General features: G+C 42.3%; 1 long non-coding RNA gene across 1 annotated transcript in view; it reads left to right on the forward strand.

Annotated features, from left to right (window-relative positions):
* Positions 1 to 18,797, forward strand: part of LOC311531379 — a 274,753-nt gene that overhangs the window by 76,953 nt on the left and 179,003 nt on the right. The window lies entirely within an intron of this gene.

The following is an 18,797-nucleotide window of genomic DNA, read 5'->3' on the forward strand; positions in this document are numbered from 1 at the left end:
GAGTTCTCTGGCTATCCATTCTCTGTATTGAGTGACTTTTATTCTACGCTAAAAGAAATTGGTCCCTAATTTTGTGTCTTATTGACAGTACGTGATGTAGGTCTTGAGATTCCTACAAGCGATGATGATTGTCCAATGTATAATATGTGGCATGAAAGGAAATCATACACAGATGTTGAGATAAACTATGAAGCCTTCCATTGTTGTGTGCAGTGTTTACTGTGGCCGTGTTGGTCCCAGGACATCAGCGAGACAGGGTGGACGGGATAATACCTTTTATTGGACCAGTGCAGCTGCGCCGCTGTAAAGCTGCAAGTGCAGATGCTCAAAGCCGATGGGAGAAAGCTCTCCTGTTGACTTAATTCCTCCAGCCCCCGTGAGTGGCAGTAGCTAGGTTGGCAGGGGAAGCTCTCCCATTAATGTGGTGCTGTCCGCACCGGCACTTAGGTTGGTGTAACTTACATCGCTTATTCACTCCCCTGAGAGACATAACTTTTATACCGACTTAAGCTGTAGTGTGGACATAGCCTTAGACGACAAACTAGTCAGGCAGCACAGCACTTAAAACCTGACCCTAATTTGGCACAACAACAAGGACTTGCCTGAGTCCCATTAAAGGCGTAAGACCTAAACCTATACCTCAGGGCTTGTTTATACTGCCTTGCCGTTCAGATTATGGGGGTGTGAATCAGAGCGTGCATTACAATGCTGGGCTCTAACACCTCCATGTGAACACAGCGGGAGTGAACTAAAAGGCCCCTCGGTCACATTAATGTAATCCTATTTGAAGAGGATTATATATATGTGAAATAGGAACCTTTTAGTTCACCCCCGTAGCATCCACATGGGGGAGTCACAGCACAGAACTTTAGCACACGCTGCCTCACACCTCCAGAATCTGAACGGTGGGGCTGTGTAGACATGCCCCTAAAAGATGAGTTTTGCAAACAGCAGTTAAAAAAATTTTTGAGACCTGCAAGGGATAGTGTAATAAACTGCACTGGTGCAATAGACTCCTGTAATATAGAGATACTGTGTTATAGAATTGGCACTTTGATGCTGGGACCCAATCTGTATTTTCTAAACTTATTCCAAACCTGCAAAAACAGCCTGAGAATTGTCAACCCTCTGGTAGAAATTTCAGCTCTGAGTCTTAACTGATCTCCTGTTTAAAATCCTGATGGTGGCTTTTGGTCTGCTGCTGCTGCTATGAATTTTAAATCTCCATCTTATTAAGGCTCCGTAGATTGGAGCCATTAGAGGAAAATCAGTGTGGGTGCGCGCTCTCTCTGTTCCCATGGCTCCAGCCACATCAGGATTATTATTTGCAGTGACTGACCTCTTGGAATGACCTGGACACAACTGGAAGAACATTTGGATGCAGTTCAAGAAGCTGCTCTTGAGCTATAAATGGCTATCTGGTCTGGGTCCACAGAGGGAGGTGAAATGTGTTGACTACGGGTTGCTGAATTAAGGATCTATTTAGAAGCAACCCAACATTTAAAACACAAGAAGCCCTATATTCCAAAAAGCTTACTTAAAATTCTCTGTGACCGCAACACTTGCTTGGTTTTGCTGGATATGCTATAAAGCTATTGTCAGACTATTCCTGACCTTGTTAAGCCCCAGAAGTACTGGGAATCTTGTGGGCTCTATGCTAAGATTTCAAAACAAAATGAAACTGCTGGCTTTCTGATGTTGATTACCTCCTAGATCAATGTTCATACAGTCTTTTAATCAAATTACTTGGCCTGTGAAGTCCTGAATGCACACTGCCTATTTTCCCATTAGCTTTGCATTGGAAACAAGTACTTAACTTCTGACTTGTGCGTACTTGGTTTAATGGGCTCAGCATAACCTATACAAAAACAAATGTAATTTACTTTAGTTCTCTTGCATTCCCACTCAAATCTTACGGAGAACTGGGGACAGGAAGAGAGCATTTATGACAGTTTTCAATCTGTTTACTTTTCTGGAAGAATGTTAGGTTGGAAACTGTGATATCTTACATTAGCACCTTTCATTCCAGAGGTTCCCAACATGTTACAAAATTAAACTTGGTGTTCAAGATGATGTTTGTTTTTAACTAACAAACTCTCCCTTTGTCCTAATCCCCTTCCTTTCCTCTCTACATGCATCTGATGAAGTGAGCTGTAGCTCACGAAAGCTTATGTTCAAATAACTTTGTTAGTCTCTAAGGTGCCACAAGTACTCCTTTTCCTTTTGCGGATACAGACTAACATGGCTGCTACTCTGAAACCAAAGGAATAGTTATAACTGTAGGTCCGGTCCTGCAAATACTTACTGATGCTAGCATTTTTTCAAGGTGTAAATCAGTCTTGTATAGAACACTCTCTTCATCAGTAGATCTCAAATCACTTTACAAAGGAGTTCAATATAATTATCCCCACTCTTACAGATGGGGAAAGTGAGGCAGAGGGTGAAGTGGCAGAACTGGGAATGGAACATATGTTCCCTGGGTCCCAGTCCACTGCTCTATCCACCACACTTATTGAATTCATATTGTTGGGAAGTCCTATGATCAGTAAAAGCAGCCAGATCCTGGGCTGGTGTAAATCGCCATATGTGCACTGAAGCAAATGAAATTATCCCACTTTACATCAGCTGACAATCTGGCCCAAGTATTTGTAGGATCTGGGTGCATATAGGGTTTGGTCTTTTTCCATGCATAAATATTTAAAGCCCCAATTGTGTAATCCTGACTCATGTTTTGAGAGCGGAATTTTCTCATGTGTGTTACTCTGTTGATTTCTGGGACCTGAGCATCTGGCCCTTTAACTCTTAGGGCTGGTCTACACTGAAACTTACTTAGGCATAGCTTCAGCTCTCAGGGATATGAAAAAATCCATGCTCCTGAGAGAGGTAGCTATATCAACATGTATATGGGTATATGTACATGTATATAGGTATATGTCTAACCCTCAGTGTAGACAGCCTACCACCTCTAGGGGAGGTGGATTAACTACAGAAATGGGAGAACCCTTCCTGTCGCTGTAGTAAGTATCTACTCTAAAGCACTGCAGCAGCCCCTCTTCAGTGTGTTGAGGGCAGACATACCTTGAGCAACAACTGTTTGAAAAGTTTTTTTTTAAAGCCTTATTTATGAGAAAGCAGGTTGTTCTCAAATGTCCTAGCTGATGCATATCTTTTGTTCGGTTGCAGCTAATGAAATTTGACTGGTGAAACCAAAAGTGATACATTGCAATTCAGTGCATCCCCTGGGGGATAAAAGGTACACATAATTTTTCCTTAGCCCAGGCAAAGAAACAAAATAGGTTTTAAAAATTTGGGGCAAATCCTCTATTGGTGTAAATTGGCATGGCTCAAAGGAGGTCAGTTCATACAAACTGAGAATTAAGCCTGTTACATCTTACTCTTATTCCCAAGGAAGATTTGTCCAGAACTTTGGATTTTATCATTGTATATTCAGGGCAAAATCTGTCTGTCATATTCTTGTAAAGTGCTATCAGTACCTGGATGCTGTGTAAACAATCATGATTGTTTAGCTTAATTCTCAGTAGACCACTGTGGGATAAATCTGTCAACATCAGTCCCTTTAGGAACCTTAACAATGTGAATATCTGGTGAACTCCAGCAGTGCAAACCCACCCTCAATACAGCCAATCTGGTCATATGTTTCCTCCAGGATAGGGGAAATCCTTGAGTGACAGACGTAGTAACTCCTAAACCACTAAAAAGAACAGGAGTACTTGTGGCACCTTAGAGACTAACGAATTTATTAGTGCATAAGCTTTCATGGGCCTCAGTCCACTTCATCGGATGCATAGAATGGAACATATAGTAAGACGAGATATATATATATATATATACACACACATACAGAGAAGGTGGAAGTTGCCATACAAACTGTAAGAGGCTAATTAATTAAGATACGCTATTATCAGCAGGAGAAAAAAACTTTTGTAGTAATAATCAAGATGACCCATCTAGACAGTTGACAAGAAGGTGTGAGGATACTTGACATGTGGAAATAGATTCAATATGTGTAATGACCCAGCCACTCTCAGTCTCTATTCAAACCATTAAAAGAGATGAGGTTGCACTACACTGGCTGAAGTCTCTGGGTGCCTTCTCAGGAATCCCCCTGTCAAATGAAGTATATGGAAGCAATTTACAGAACCATGTGTCAACGTGTCCAGGTTCATACTGAAGAGGAGCAGCCACCATGCCAACTATAGATGGAGGAAAGATAGTGTGAGCCACAGTTCTGTCAGGCTGTTCCCATATTTTGTATTTTCTCTGTATTGCCAACCCAGCTTAGGTTTTTGCGCTTCCAGACACAAAGATGAAAACATGTCTACAATTACTCTTGTTCTGGTTGATCTCCTCTATCAAAGAGTAAAGTCTCCAGGGCAGTACAGTGAGAGTCTTTCCAAGGTAGGTCACAAAGTCTCATGAAAACAAAAGAGTGTCTGAGGAGTTGTGGGGAATATAAAGGGCAAAGTGCACAGCAAACCAAATGACACTTTCATGGGGAGCAAAGGGAGAGAACAGCTTTCTCTCAGTACTTTAGCCTGATATTTTGAGACCCAGTAATTTTAGGGGTATGTATAAAAATGTATAAAAAAAGTGTGTGTGTGTGTCTGTATTAAGTAAGTAAAAAAAAAAAAAAAAACCTTTTGAGGTTGACCTACTGTTGATGTATAATAAGCGTCTAATGGAAAGGCAAAGATTATAGGTGGCCGGGCAAGTTCCCTTGCAAACAAAATTATTTTGCAGTAGATTCTCAACTAATGCTCCTGAACGCTGGCCAGTGAAAATCGCCTAATACATCTAAACTTATACTGATAAGGAAATTAGACACAAATGTGAAAGCATGAAGTGGATGTAATGCAATTTTACTGTGTTAAACATGGACAATATACACAGTAAATTCCTACATGCTGCATTGCATTAATCCAGGAACAAAATATTATGCACAGTTTAAAATGACCAGTGCCTCAGGGAGCTTATTAGTACTTTGGGGGAAGTTTGGCCTCTTCGCTTCTAACGAGTTTTCTGTCACTGTTGTGATGTTTCCCTTGAGATCATTTACACCTTTGAAAAACCAGCTATAGTTAGAGATAAAGTAACTCGCTCCACATGATGTGTTTTTATTAACAGAATAGCAATGCAGGTCACCTCAAAAAAAAATCCTTTTAAAAAAAACAAGAAGGATGGCAGCTGATTTGTGGTGGTCTGGCAAATAATGGACTTAAATGCTGGTGTTGGTTAGTCTCTAAGGTGAATAAATTGGTTAGTCTCTAAGGTGCCACAAGTACTCCTTTTCTTTTTGGTGTTGATTGGTTTGTTTTTAATACTGATACAGCTGAATCAATAATTCATTTTTAAAACTGTCTTCAAAGGAGATAGGAAGCTTCTGAGGATGGGATATGGAGACTTTCGCATTTGGTTTGCTAATTTTGCACTTTACAATCCAGGTTGATAACGACTAGGTCTGGTTGGAAATTTTTTTTTTAAAAAAAAAGGATTGTTGAATGCTTTGACTAAAACTTTGAGTTTAGTCTGTGACTGGAGTTCTGGGAGGTGGGACTATCCCTTTAAAAGCAGGGCAGAATGGAAATTCTCTCCAAGATGAGCTCCCAGAAAGGAGGCAGGTTCAGGTGAAGAAAGGACAAGCAGCCACTTCAATGAGGTGGTGGCATTTGTTGTGCCTGAATAGTTAACTTTTTAAAAATAGGTTTGGTTTCCAGGATTTGGCCTTGATCCCAGGATTTGGCCTTGATCCCTTGAATCTTTGCAGTTTGCCCCCTATGAACGTGGCTCAGACTCTCCATATACCACAATCGGAGCTCCAGAGGATTTGAGGATATCCAGATATCACCAAACCATTGCAGAAGCTTTAGCAGACCAAAAAAAAGATAGGCATATATGGTTCTAATGATCCATGTCAGGATTAAGAATACAGACTGAACTCAAACCTTGACTGACTTTGAACTCAACCCACAAGAGCGTTCTACACTTCATACAGCTTTTGTTTTTCCCTTATGGCTAGAGCTAGTCAAACTCTTCATGGTAGGCTTATCCCTCTCGGTCCATGAATTGTTTAGATTAAAAGGTTTTCATCATTTTGGAAGCAATAGTTTGTGCAGTCCAATTTCAGCTTATGGATTGTTCATGATCTCTTCATTATTTGAGGTATCAGGGGCTGTTGTTTCTACTCCCTCATTGAAGGACCAAGAGCAAATTCATTTTTATTACAGTATTGTCCTTGCAGAAGACAATAAGTAGGGCTTTGTTGTAACATATAAAAGGAATTTTTATTGAAGCTTATAGGGCCAGATAGACTTCGTAGTTCTCCCTGGTTCATTTAAGGTCCTCATGCAATGAAACATTTAAACATCTGGTTGAAATTAAGAACATACACAAGTGATTTGCTGAATAAGGATGGGACTACTGACTCTGGGCTTAAAAGACCATGCATAGGTGGTCCGTTTCCATGCTCGTTTCTGCTGGTGTTAACCATGAGGAGAGCTGTTTGGGAATTTTCTGTTGGAGTGATTTTTCGAATGCGGGGGGATGGGAAGAATGTCTGCCACAAAATTGAAATCTTCCTCAGGAAAATCTCTGTTTTGCCGAAAAAAAATATTTTTTTTTTCTGTCGGGAAGATCGAAATGGAATGTTGTTTTCAGGTCAGTTCAACCCAAATTGGAATATTTCATTTTGTTTTGAATCCTTTCAATAAAACACTAACCTGCATTTCCCTATCAACACTTTGCCTTTTCGGAGTTGTAATTCATACCCCCATTCTCTCCTATAGACTGAGCTCCCTGCAGGACTACATCTCCCATAATGCAATATAGATTTTTTTCCCCCCACCCAAGTTTTATGTGGTGCATCACAGAAGATATAGTCCAGCCAGGGAGCCTGGCCTTAGAAGAGGAAAATATGGAATCAGGCTGTGGAACTACAACTCCCATAAGGCAATGTGCCACCATGGGAAAATGCAGTTTCAGTGTTGAACTGACTCAAAACAAAACATTTGGGTCAGTTCAACAAACCAAAAAACGTCAAAACTTTCTGTGCAAAACTCTCAATTTTTTCTCCATAATGGAAATTATTTAAACTTCAATTTTTTCATCCCAATTTGGGGTGTAATGTGGAGATTCTAAATTTCATTCACTTCTAATCAGGAGTTATAATCAGGAGTTATAATCAGTTATAATAATATAACTTTATTGAATATACACTTGATTTATACCAGTATAAATGAGAGCAGAATCAGATCCAAGGTCTCCCTAAACTTGATCCTGCATTTAGGAGTCATAAAATGGATCCCTAACTATCTAGTTTGAGGCAGGCTTCAGTATCCCTGCTTTTATAATTCACTTACAATTTCTATCCTCTCCCACACTTGTGGCTGAAATAAAATTCCTGACTTTTGTTTCTTTTTGTGACAAAGTACCGTTTTAAGGAACAGCTCCAGAAAGCTGGTAATAAGCAAATGCTTCAGAAAGCACTGGGAACATAGTGCATAAATGCATGCTTTTACCACTCACTCCTTTTTCCATTGTCACCCTGTTAGAACACTTCTTGGCATGACAGTTTCAGGAATGTCTATGGAAACAATTAATGGTAAATTATTTATATTAACAGCTGCTCTGTGGTTCTTTCCAGATGTTATCTCACATTATTTCACACTTAGAAATCCTATACTTCTTGAATTTTGCCGTAGGTTTACATAAGTGGCTGAATTTGTCATCTGAGTTAAAGGGGCTATTTTTTTTCTCTCTTTTTCTAAATACAAGAATGTTTCTGTATATGCATGTGTGTAATTACACTCACTTCTGAGCTTGTGTGTGTGTGTGTGTGTGAGTAAAATATGCACATGGTTTAAGTGCTGAGTTGCCAAGATACTACCTGCTCAAGTTGTTATAATGCTCTAAGACATGGCTCCCAATTCAGGCACAATTTTGGTCGGCTCAGTATTGCACACGAGTAACTACCATGTTGCCATGGCAGCAATGGTGCTGATGTAAATAAAATCAGAAAGACTGCAGACCAAATTCAGAGGTGACGTGTTTAAATTAGACTTCCTTAGACACAGTCAATGAACTGTAAGGAAATAGGACTTGTCTAGACTAGGGCAAATTGTGCTGGGGTAAAGAAGCTACACTAGTACAATCCAGTCATGGAGATGTGCAGCCCCCAGATGAGGCTTACACAGATGCAGTGTATCCTGATAAGCTACCCTATTTTACGTTAGCAGCGTATCCACAGTGGTTTAGCAACACCAGTGCGTGCAACCCCCTCAGCCCTCACACCTCTAGGGTAACGGCGTTAGTTCTGCTTACACATTGAGGAAAGAGCAGGAGTGCAAGTACCATTAGCTCCTATTCCTGTTAGCTGCTTTTCTTCACCTACATCTCTTCTGGCTTCTCAGCACAGGAGGTACCAACAGAGACTCCTCTATTCTCAGACTCAAAGGGTCAAATTCAGAGAGAGACTGTTTGTGGGGAGAGGAGAGGAAGTTATGTTGGTAAGTATACACAAGGAGAAATGGAAGTGGCTAGTTATGTCCACTGAGACGCCCCCTCTCCACTTGGCTTGAATCTGTTTTCCACTGTTGATTAGGAGAGCTCCTTATCTCTTCAGCCAAAGTAGAGTCATAGAATCATAGAATATCAGGGTTGGAAGGGACCTCAGGAGGTCATCTAGTCCAACCCCCTGCTCAAAGCAGGACCCGATCCCCGACTAAATCATCCCAGCCAGGGCTTTGTCAAGCCTGACCTTAAGTATCCCTCTGTAACAGCACCTTCTTACCTTTCTCAAAGGCCTTCCATTTGTGGCCCTGCACATCAATATTATTCTTACTAGCTTTCTCAGGATGTTTCGGGCTCAACTCTGCACCCTCTGCTGTCATTTGAAGGGATTGGATCAGGCCCTGCATGAGTAACCTACTAACTTAGTGAAAGCTGCCTGCTAAGTTAGCTAATAAGTAGAGCTGGACAAAACCAAGCGCGCCCTCCTCCCCCTTAGGTTTGAGCACCTTCAAATGTTGAGAGAACTCTTGGAGCTCAAGTTAGAACTTGTGTAGCCCAGGATGAGCTAAGTCAGTATCTAGAGTCCAACCATCCTTGAGCTTTTGGGAGGCTTAGGCCTGGCCAGAAAACTAAAATCCAGATCTATTTATAATGAAGAAAAATTTTCTAAGCCGAGAGAAGCTAGAAACAATCAATGAAGAAGTGAAAAGAGGAAGGAAAATCTACAAGCACTAAGTATAGGAAACATAAATCTTCCTAAGCTGTGGGTGATCACTTCACTTATATTGCCATTCTATCCCCAATGAACGGGCAAACCTTCTGTTTCAGATTTTATGGTGGACCACTGAAAATGAGAAGGAACACTCGCAAAACATGCGTACAAGCTCACTGTTAACGGGTGAATTTTACAGCTGGCCTTCAGTTTCTCTTCTCCTGGAGGTAATATTATCTAGTGGTTAGAGCAGAGGCTAAGGCACAGATCGGTTCTCTGCTACTGACCCTTTGGGAAGTCCCTTATCTCTTTCCTAGGTTTGGTTTGTGTTCGCAGCGCTAATCCTTATTCATGAGTACTCTCAGAATTGTGTCTTTAGGTTTTTCTTTCTTTAAATCCAAAACTTAACCAAACACTGTAATGGGTAGCTTGTTGTGGGTTTAATGCCTTTTTTTTTTTGGTCATTGCTGGATCGTTTCTTCTAATTGCCTTTTCCAGAAGTAGAGTCGGGGACAAAGTTTCTTGTGAAGATTTCAAAAGCGCAAGATGCTGCAAAACTGACCCTCCCCCCACCCTGATTCTAATTTTCTACTCAATTCCATCTGCATCTGTTTGTGTGCAATTTACATTTTCTATATCTCAGCTGTGCTTGCAGCAACCCCTGAATCCCTCCCAGTAGAGAGGTGGGATGAGAAAAGCATGCTGAGAAGTGAAGCGGGCTGCAGAAATGGTTCAAAATACAAGCCCAAAGCTAGTTTCTATAAAAGATTAGCGTCTCTGTCAAAATTGTGCACAGATCATTTCTCCATGTATTGGGTCTGGGTAAATTTACCAAACTAACCCAGTCCCACTTAGAATACTTCCTGACTGGTGCATCCTTAATTCCTGCTCTATGTGTGTGAGAGAGAGAGGCAATGCCCTTAATCCTGTTCCAGTTGTTTGCAGATTGTATCTGTCCTCCTAAATATCATCTCCACACTCCCAGTCAGTGAGATTCTGTTTGCTACATTTTGCACAAGTCCCTCTGTTTGAAGGTAATATCTAATGTACAGTATGTCTAGGAACCAAATAGACATTACACTATCCAGGAGAATAGATCTGCATACTATCCACAACCGGGAGTTAAGAGAAGGGGTTGCATAGAACTTATAATTCATATTATGGTAGCACCTTCTCGCCTTAACTGAGATTGGGTCTCATGGTGCAAGGCACTGTACAGACACATAGTAAGAAGGGTTTATAATGTAACTAGATAAAACAAAGCAGGACTCCTGTTCCCATTTTCCAGATGGGGAACAGAGCTATAGAGATTAGCTCAGTGTTGCACAGGAAGTCTGTATCACTTGGAAATCAAACCCAGGCCTCCAGAGTCACACTGCCACACTTTAAGAACAAGACCATGCTTCCTAAAACAGAAGAAAGGGATATTGTCCCTTCTCTCCCTAGCTTGAGTAAGCAGTGCTTACTCCTCCTGTCTCAATCACTGCCAATGACCCACTTCATTCTCTCTGGTTGTGAGCTAATCTTTCTCCTTTTCATATTGCATTTAAACCCAGACTAGGCCATAGCTTATTCAGAGAAGTACTCCTACTGCACTAACACCTAAACAACATAACCTTGGAGGGTGTGGAATCAAACAGAAAGATGCAGTAGCAAGTCACTGGGCTTACAGTCATGGTGCAGCAGCTACTTGTATTACAGGACACCAAGGTGATGTCTGTGCTGGGTTGTAAACCTGGATCTGTGGGACCTGGGCTTGTGGACTTTCTCCAAATCTATGCTTGAGCATCCCCACTGCAGTGTAAAGCTAGTATTACAGTAGTTGGATGCAGGTCTCACAACCATGCTAACACATCCATACTGCTGCCCTGTGTAGATCGTATGACTCCAGTCTGCAGCTTCATCTGTGTCCACACTGCAAAATGATATGGTTCAGACCCAAGTCACAGCAGGACTTGGGCTCTGATCCACCCCACTAGCAGGATCCTAGGAGCTGGGTTCTGAGTGCTTGCTGACCCACGTCAGACTGATCTGTGTGTAAACAGAAGGGGAGCTTGGGCTCAAAACTGAGTCAGAGTTTGGGCTTAATGCACAGTGTAGACATACCCCAGAAGCCTCAATCAGGATCAGAGCCCCGTGGTGCTAGGTGCTGCACAGACATTGTGTAGAAGGACAGTTATTGCATGTGCTCCAGGTTACAAAGTTTATTCTGCATTTATTGTAAATCATTAGAATAGTTCCATATAGAGTGTTGCCTATTAACTTGAATGTAAGCCTGGGTCCTACAAAATTCCTGTTACATCTTAATTGAATAGGACATTTCACTTTCTAAGTTTTACTTTCTAGTGTTATTGACCATAGAAGTGTTTGGATCTTACTAAACTGTTCAGGATCACCTAGACTGATTGGGTCTGCTTCTGCAAAACTCTGGACTCCCTAAACTCTCAGTAAGAGAGCTTGCCCAGGATTGGCCTGGAGTCTCCAGGAATTAAAGATAAATCTTTAATTAAAGATTGTCATGGGATTAAATCTCCAGGAATACGTCCAACCAAAACTGGCAACCCTACCTCTCAGGGAGCCCCTTTCACTCAGAAGGCAGGGCCCGAGCCCAGCCTGGCTCACGTGAGCTACTCCTTCCTCAAACCTGGAAGAGCAGGACAGTGCTCCACCCCCAGCATCTGTCTCCTCTTGGACTGAGACAGGGCAGTGCCACTCTAAAAGATGTTGCTTCCCTCTGGGGCGCAGGGGGCAGCTGCGGGTCTGTCTACACTGCAGTCAGATGAGTGACTGCAGTGTAGGTAGGCATACCTGTGTTAGCCATGCTAGCTAGACTGAAGCTAAAAATGGCTGAAGCACAGGTTTCGATGGGAGCAGTACAAGCTGGGTACATAGTCGCATTGCGAGCCTGCACCGGGTTCTGTGCTGCCATTTCTTCACTGCTAGCTGGGTTAAAGGGCCTGACTACCTGAGCTGAAAACGCCATTCCGCACCCTCCCCATGATCCGCCCTCACAAGATAGAGTCTGTATCTCATTCAAAGAGTGTTGCTTCCCTTCAAATTCTGAACAAGTAGGCACGGCAACAAGCCCCTTGTCTCCTGTCCATTTCAAAGAGCTCTTGGACCAGTGAGGCAATAACGTGAATATTCTTCTTCTTCTTCTTCTTCTTTTTGTAAATTGGACTGCAAATTATTAATTGGGCTTAATTCTGTAATCCTTTAGGTGCCATTCTTCTACCCTCTTCAAATTATTACCGTGGTGCAACCTGCTTTTTCTGAGTAGGCGTGAGAAAATCTTTATTGTGACATTGCCAAGCATAAACTATGGATAATGAGGATAAACCTGTTAACATAAAAGCTCTGGTACTTAGTAAAATAAAGGAATAATGGTGGTGTGACTCCGAAATTTCTTTTAAAAAACAAACCACTCTTTATTTTGGAATCATTAAGGAGAGTACTGCTCTATATTATAAAGACATAAAAGAAATTAGTGGATGATACAATGCTGCTAGGAGACGTGATCCAGGGTAATCCTCTGCAGAGGAAAACACGATTTCAGTATCTTTATGGCTCCTAGAGCTATTGTTCTCACTGCACAGAGGTGTCTTGCATTAGAGCTGTAATGTAAGGACTCTGAGCCTAACTATCAGCTGCCTTGTATAGATATTTAGGACCTCAGAAGGAGTGAGGCAGTAGAAAATCTGACCAGGGCTGGATCTTGGCTATATTTTTAAGATGGGTTTCTCATCCTTGGCATTGTGAAGAAAAGCTTGAAAATGTGACCAGAATGTAATCGATGCAGAGATCTGCCTGAGTCTGTAGAGAGCTGAAATACTAGCGCTGAGAGGGGTGAACTGCCTCATGCATCTTGACAGTCCATTACCTCCAACCACCTCAGCTGAGGTTTATGTGCGTGGCAGGAGGAGAGTACAGCAGCCCTCCCCAAAACAGAAACACCCCCGTTGCTGTTACCACCCGCTGCCTCCTGGAAGGAGAATGGGGAGAAAGAACGGCATGTGTTCCACTCTCCAGGGAACTGTGGTCCTAGTGCTGCTTTTGGCTTCCCTGAGAGGGAGGAGAGAACTTCCCACCTGCCACCATTCTAGCTGGTGGGTGGGGCTGAAGCGGGAAAGGAGTCGTGACTATGTCCTGCTGAGCCTATGGCCCCAGCTTGCCTTAATCAAGGCCTTCAGACTTTCTGGGCCCTGGCTGTCTGACAGCTGATGACTCAGTCCCCAGCACAGCTAAGGATTTACAATTCCTGCCACTTCTAAAGCTGTCCAAATCTGACAGAATAATGAAGACCAGATGAAAGGACTGCTTGAGCCTGTCAGGCTTCCAGTCTGCAACAGCTTTTCCCTTGACTTCTTGCCATGTTGGTACTCTACTGATAATTGCAAGAGGCATTTGAATTACCATCACACTAGCTCAGGAAAAAAACCTCACTCTATCTCCTTTGGAACAGAACCATGTGTTCCTACTTGTGTGCTCATATTTCCCCAGTGCTTGCTCTCAAATATTCCTGAGCACCAACTTCATTGCAAAGCACTCTCATTGCTTTGGTGTCTGTTTCTCCATGAAGCAGATGGGTCATTCCTCCAAAGGGTTAGACTTGCAAGGCTTCAGTCCGTGCATATTCATGCTAAAATGCTTTCATCATTTTCTCCCAGTAGAATAATAGACCTTCACTAACTCATATCCCTGTCTGAAATGTGCCCCACTTCCAACTGTCCATTGTTTCTGCTAGGTGGCCAAGAATTCCTAGCCTGCCTTATTTCATATCCAGTCCCTCTTTATTAACTGTACATGTGGTCTTTAACATGGCCTTTCTTTGTTTCATTTAAATCTGAGGCTAGGATTATACTTTTTTGTTTTTCCTCAACAAAATTAGAGAATTCTCAACACGGAATCCTAGATCACCTAACCCCTCCGCTCAATTTTGGAGGAGTTCAGCAATAAATCCAACCTTTTTCTGGTTTGGGCCTCTCAGAAGGCTGAAATGGAACCCAACGCTGGGATTGGCTTCTGCTCCATTTTTGACCTTTGTGACTTTGGCCATCTCTACAACACCAGTTCCTTGGCAGCCTGGAAGAAAAAGGCCAGATTTCAGCTGCCTTTAAACCTCAGTGTGACTTTGTATGACCGGAATAAAATGATCCTAGATTCCCCAGATTTCTACTCCCTTCCTTCCCACAGTCAAACTCGTCTAAATAGTTTTGAGGGGTTGGCTTCTGTTTTCCTGATGAAGATTGTTACTGATGTTCTTTGGGTTGAGCAGCCACTGTACCTAGCCCTGGGGCTGCCCCACAAACAATTGAACAGCCAAATGGGATCAGCTGGGATGTTAACAGAACCACCACAACTGAGGCCTGGTCTACACTGGGGGGGATCGATTGAAGTTACGCAACTTCAGCTACGTGAATAATGTAGCTGAAGTCGACGTACTTAGAGCTACTCACTATGGTGTCTTCACTGCAGTAAGTCGACGGCTGATGCTCTCCCGTCGAGTCTGCCTATGTCCCTCGCCCTGGTGGAGTACTGGAGTTTATCAGAGAGTGCTCAGTGGTCGATTTATCGCACCTAGTCTAGATGTGATAAATCGACCCTCGCTGGATCAATTGCTGCCCATCAATCCAGTGGGTAATGTAGACAAGCCCTGATACTCCTCACTGGCTATCAAGGCCACACCTAGGTGGATCTCTGCTCTTTACCCGGTGCTGTTACTTGATGAAACCGGCACAAAGTAGCAAAGGGAAGTGTTCTGGAATCTATGCCTATGGTCATCTTTTTGCTGAAGGTACATGACCAGTTGAACAATATCTTCAACCCATATCACTTGGCCATGTTAAAGGTTGTTACATCAACTCACCTATGCTCTCTTTATGACAGCTGTGTTGCCTTAGGCAAAGCCAAGTGAGGATCATACTTTGCTGTATGTTTCCACTTCATGTTGAATGACACTTACAGCTGTAGGATGAATGACATAACTTATGCAAATGAAATGGCTGTGCTGTTAAGAGGTCTGGCACTCTGTGGATTTAAGCAATCACTGATGAAAGGCAAACAACAAAAGCTATCATATCAGAGAGAAATTTACTCCAGGCAGGGTGACTTCTGCAGAAGAAGTTGAGCGCTAGGGTGTACGTTGAGTGACAAACCGAATGGGTATGTCTACACTGCAATTCAGCAGGTCCGAGCGCCACACGCCTGAGTCAGCTGACATGGGCCAGCTATCAATGTTTAATTATAGTGCAGACATACCCAATGCATCTATCAGCTACAGCAGGTTAGGTTGGTTGGAAAGGCATGTTAGATTGCTGGGCTATTTAAGGTCTTCATCCTGGAAGTGCATCCACCCAGATGGATCTGTACACTTCTGCAAAGGCCTGGGGAAATCAGTGGGGCTCCAAGCAAGTGCAGGGGTCTGCCCACTTGACTGCAGTGACAAAAGCAGCAGCCTAGATCTTAGGGTCAGGTTTGGAACTCAGTTATACTGAAGAGAGGCGTTTAGCTCCTAGGAGAGCCAATTAACTTTTTGTGGGGGAGGGGGCTGGAAAAAAATTTTAGTGGTGGAAAATGGTTTTTCAACAAAATGGGAATGTTTACCTAAAATATCAGTTGACAAATTAAGACTTTAGGGGGGAATGAGGGCTGGGGGTGGGGGTTGTTGTTTGTGGGTTTTTTGTTTGTTTGTTTGTTTTTTACAAAAATAAAATAAATTGCAATATGTCTTGTAAGATCTTTTTGCAAGGAGAATTTTTCCTGACAAGCTCTAGTCCCTAGATTTTTCCATTGTTTAATAATACGTCTAATACTGGGTGCCCAGAGGCCCCATTGTGCTCAGTGCTGAAGATAAACATGGTTACATTTTAAATGGAACGGAGTAAGGGTGGGAAGGGAAGCAGAGTATCAGAGCTGTAAAATGATTTTTCCAAGGTCATATGGCAGCTCAGTGGTGGCAACCCTGGGAATAGAGCCCCAGGATCTTGATTCTTAGACCAGTGCCTTGTTTGCTAGACCCATGGTTTTCAGCCTATGGTCTGCCTAAGATTTCCAAAGGGGTCCGCACCTCCATTCAAAAAAATTTAGGGGTCCACAAATGAAAAAAAGGTTGAAAACCACTGTGTCAGACCATACTGCTGTCCTTGGTAATAACTGAACAAGTAACCTCATGCTGCAGGTGATGTCCAACAAACATTGCATGCCTCTGAAACATTAGAAAAAGAAAATGAAGCTAAACAAAATACGGGGGGAGTAATTTCCGTATTTTCTCTTTCCCCAAAGCCCAATTCACACTCCAGACCAAAGCTTTTCTAATTGCCCCATGATTTGCTGTTCAACAACAGTTCACACTGTACCATTCACAAGCCACCCACAAGATGGTTGGCAGCGGCGCACAGATTTCGATGAAGTAGGCAAGCGCGTTGCAAAGATGAAAGATTGTGATGTGCCTTGTATTTCCTGCTCTCCTCCAGACAGAAGAGTTGGGTGAGCAGCTGCCTCTAGGGATGAGTCTCATGCAGCTCCTGGGCCAACAAATTTTAAACTGGTTAAAGAAAGCAGGGTTTTTTTTGTTTTGTTTTCAGAAAACAATATGTAAAAGGGAAGTAAGGGGACTGGCAACTCACTAGTCATCACCAGTAATCTAAAGAACTTCAAACACTTGCCTTTAAGTGAACGAACAAAAAAGAATATTATAATCAACCTCCGTGTTTAATAAGACAGGCGTAAGGCTTTCAAAAATATAGGCAAGCATAAGAATCTGCTTTGGCACATGCATCCCAAAAGATGCCCAGTAACAATTTGTATCTTGCATTTCTTCTTGACAATCAGAGACCCTAAGACTTAAGCACCTTATGGAACTGATTAACATGTACGTTGTTTTTATCTTGGTCTAACTGACGGCTGAACGATCTTTTCAGAAGGCTTTAGCCTTTCTTGTGCTTCCCATAAACCAGATCCTGAGTATACCATGGGGACAAGGATTTCCAACCTTAAAAGAATTGCCAGTGGAAGAGGAACTTGGAGAAGAGTAGGCTGAATTATGTTATTTCATGGCCTGAAATAATATACGTTACTGGATGCGGGGGAGGATTTTTAGAGGCACCCAGATTAATACCTATATGGCAGTAATAATGTGTTCCAGTAATGCCAATGTGTACAGTACAGGTAATCACTCTGCAGAGTTTTTTTACCAGCAAAATAGAAATTTTGGGGTTGATTCATGCATGCCCTTTGGCTGCTTTGCCCCATTCTGGTCCTGGAAAGTACCCACACCTCTATTTTTACTGGTTAAGTTATCCATTGCACTAGTGAATTACATGAGTCATCTTACCTCGTATAAGAAAATAAAGATACACCCCCAGTGGGTTAACTTCCAAGAATACTGTCTTTACAGCGAAGTCTTGCTTCTTACTACATATTCCATCTGGCTTGACTGAGACAAAGGGAAGGCAAGGAACTTCTTTAGGGTCACAGTGAGTTAATGGTTCCTATTGGGTACACCCCAAGGTGCATCATAGATCTCATCTCTCTCTCCCCCCCCCCCCCCCAAGATCAGGCCATATACAGCCTCTTTAATAGTGTTGTCCAAAGTAATGTTGTGGAGTGTATTCTTAAAGTATTTCTGCATTGGGCCAGCTGTACAGTGCCTTTCCTCTCTATTAACACCAATACTGTGTAATGTGTTAAAGCAGGAATTTCTTATTGTATGTTAGAAGTTGCACTTATAATCCCAGGTGCTGCAGCATTGACATACAATGTAAAATATCCCCATTATTTGAATATTGATCCACAGTTGAAATAGGGTGTGCGGGGATGTGTGGTTGTACAAGATATCTACCTACGGAAGATGACATTTGTCTTCTATAGAATTTTTTATCAGGATATCTCAAAGTACTCAAACAGGAAGAGAAGTATCATTGCCCTCATTTTACAGATGGGGAAACTGAAGCATAGAGGTGAGTTGACTTGCCTGAGGTCACACAGCAGGTCATTGTCAGAGCCAGAAACAGAACCTAAGTTGGCTGGAGTCTCAGTCCAGTGTCCTGTCCATGTATGTGTAAAATACGTAAATAATACATTTAAATAAAATTTAGTGCTGATGAAAAATGCTGGCTTGACAACCCTGGAGCGTGAAGTCCTCTGTCCACAGAACAGGTAGAGCCTGGCAGTGTCAATACAAGCTTCAGGTTCAATCTCCTTGTCATTTCAATCTTGGATAGCTCTGCTCATTCTACTCCAGCTCTTTCTCCACAGTCCATTGAACAGCTAGCTAGTGTACTTTTGACCAGGTTTGGTTTTGAACCAGGGACTTACAAATAGAAGATTCTATTGACAACATCCTGAACTGTCTCACTGCCCCGTATTCATACATATGCTTAAAATTTCTCACATTCATCTTTGATACGTGAAAGCCTTTATACATAATAATACCTCATTTTTATACAGTGCTCTTCATCTTTAAAGCTCAAAGGACTTCACAAAGGGCAGTATTATCCCCACTTCATGGATGGAGAAACTGAGTCACGGAGAGATGAAGTGACTTACCCAACGACACCCA

The sequence above is a fragment of the Lepidochelys olivacea genome (assembly GCF_965140295.1).
Source record: "Lepidochelys olivacea isolate rLepOli2 genome assembly, chromosome: 15".
In the NCBI taxonomy this organism is placed as follows: Eukaryota; Metazoa; Chordata; order Testudines; family Cheloniidae; genus Lepidochelys; species Lepidochelys olivacea.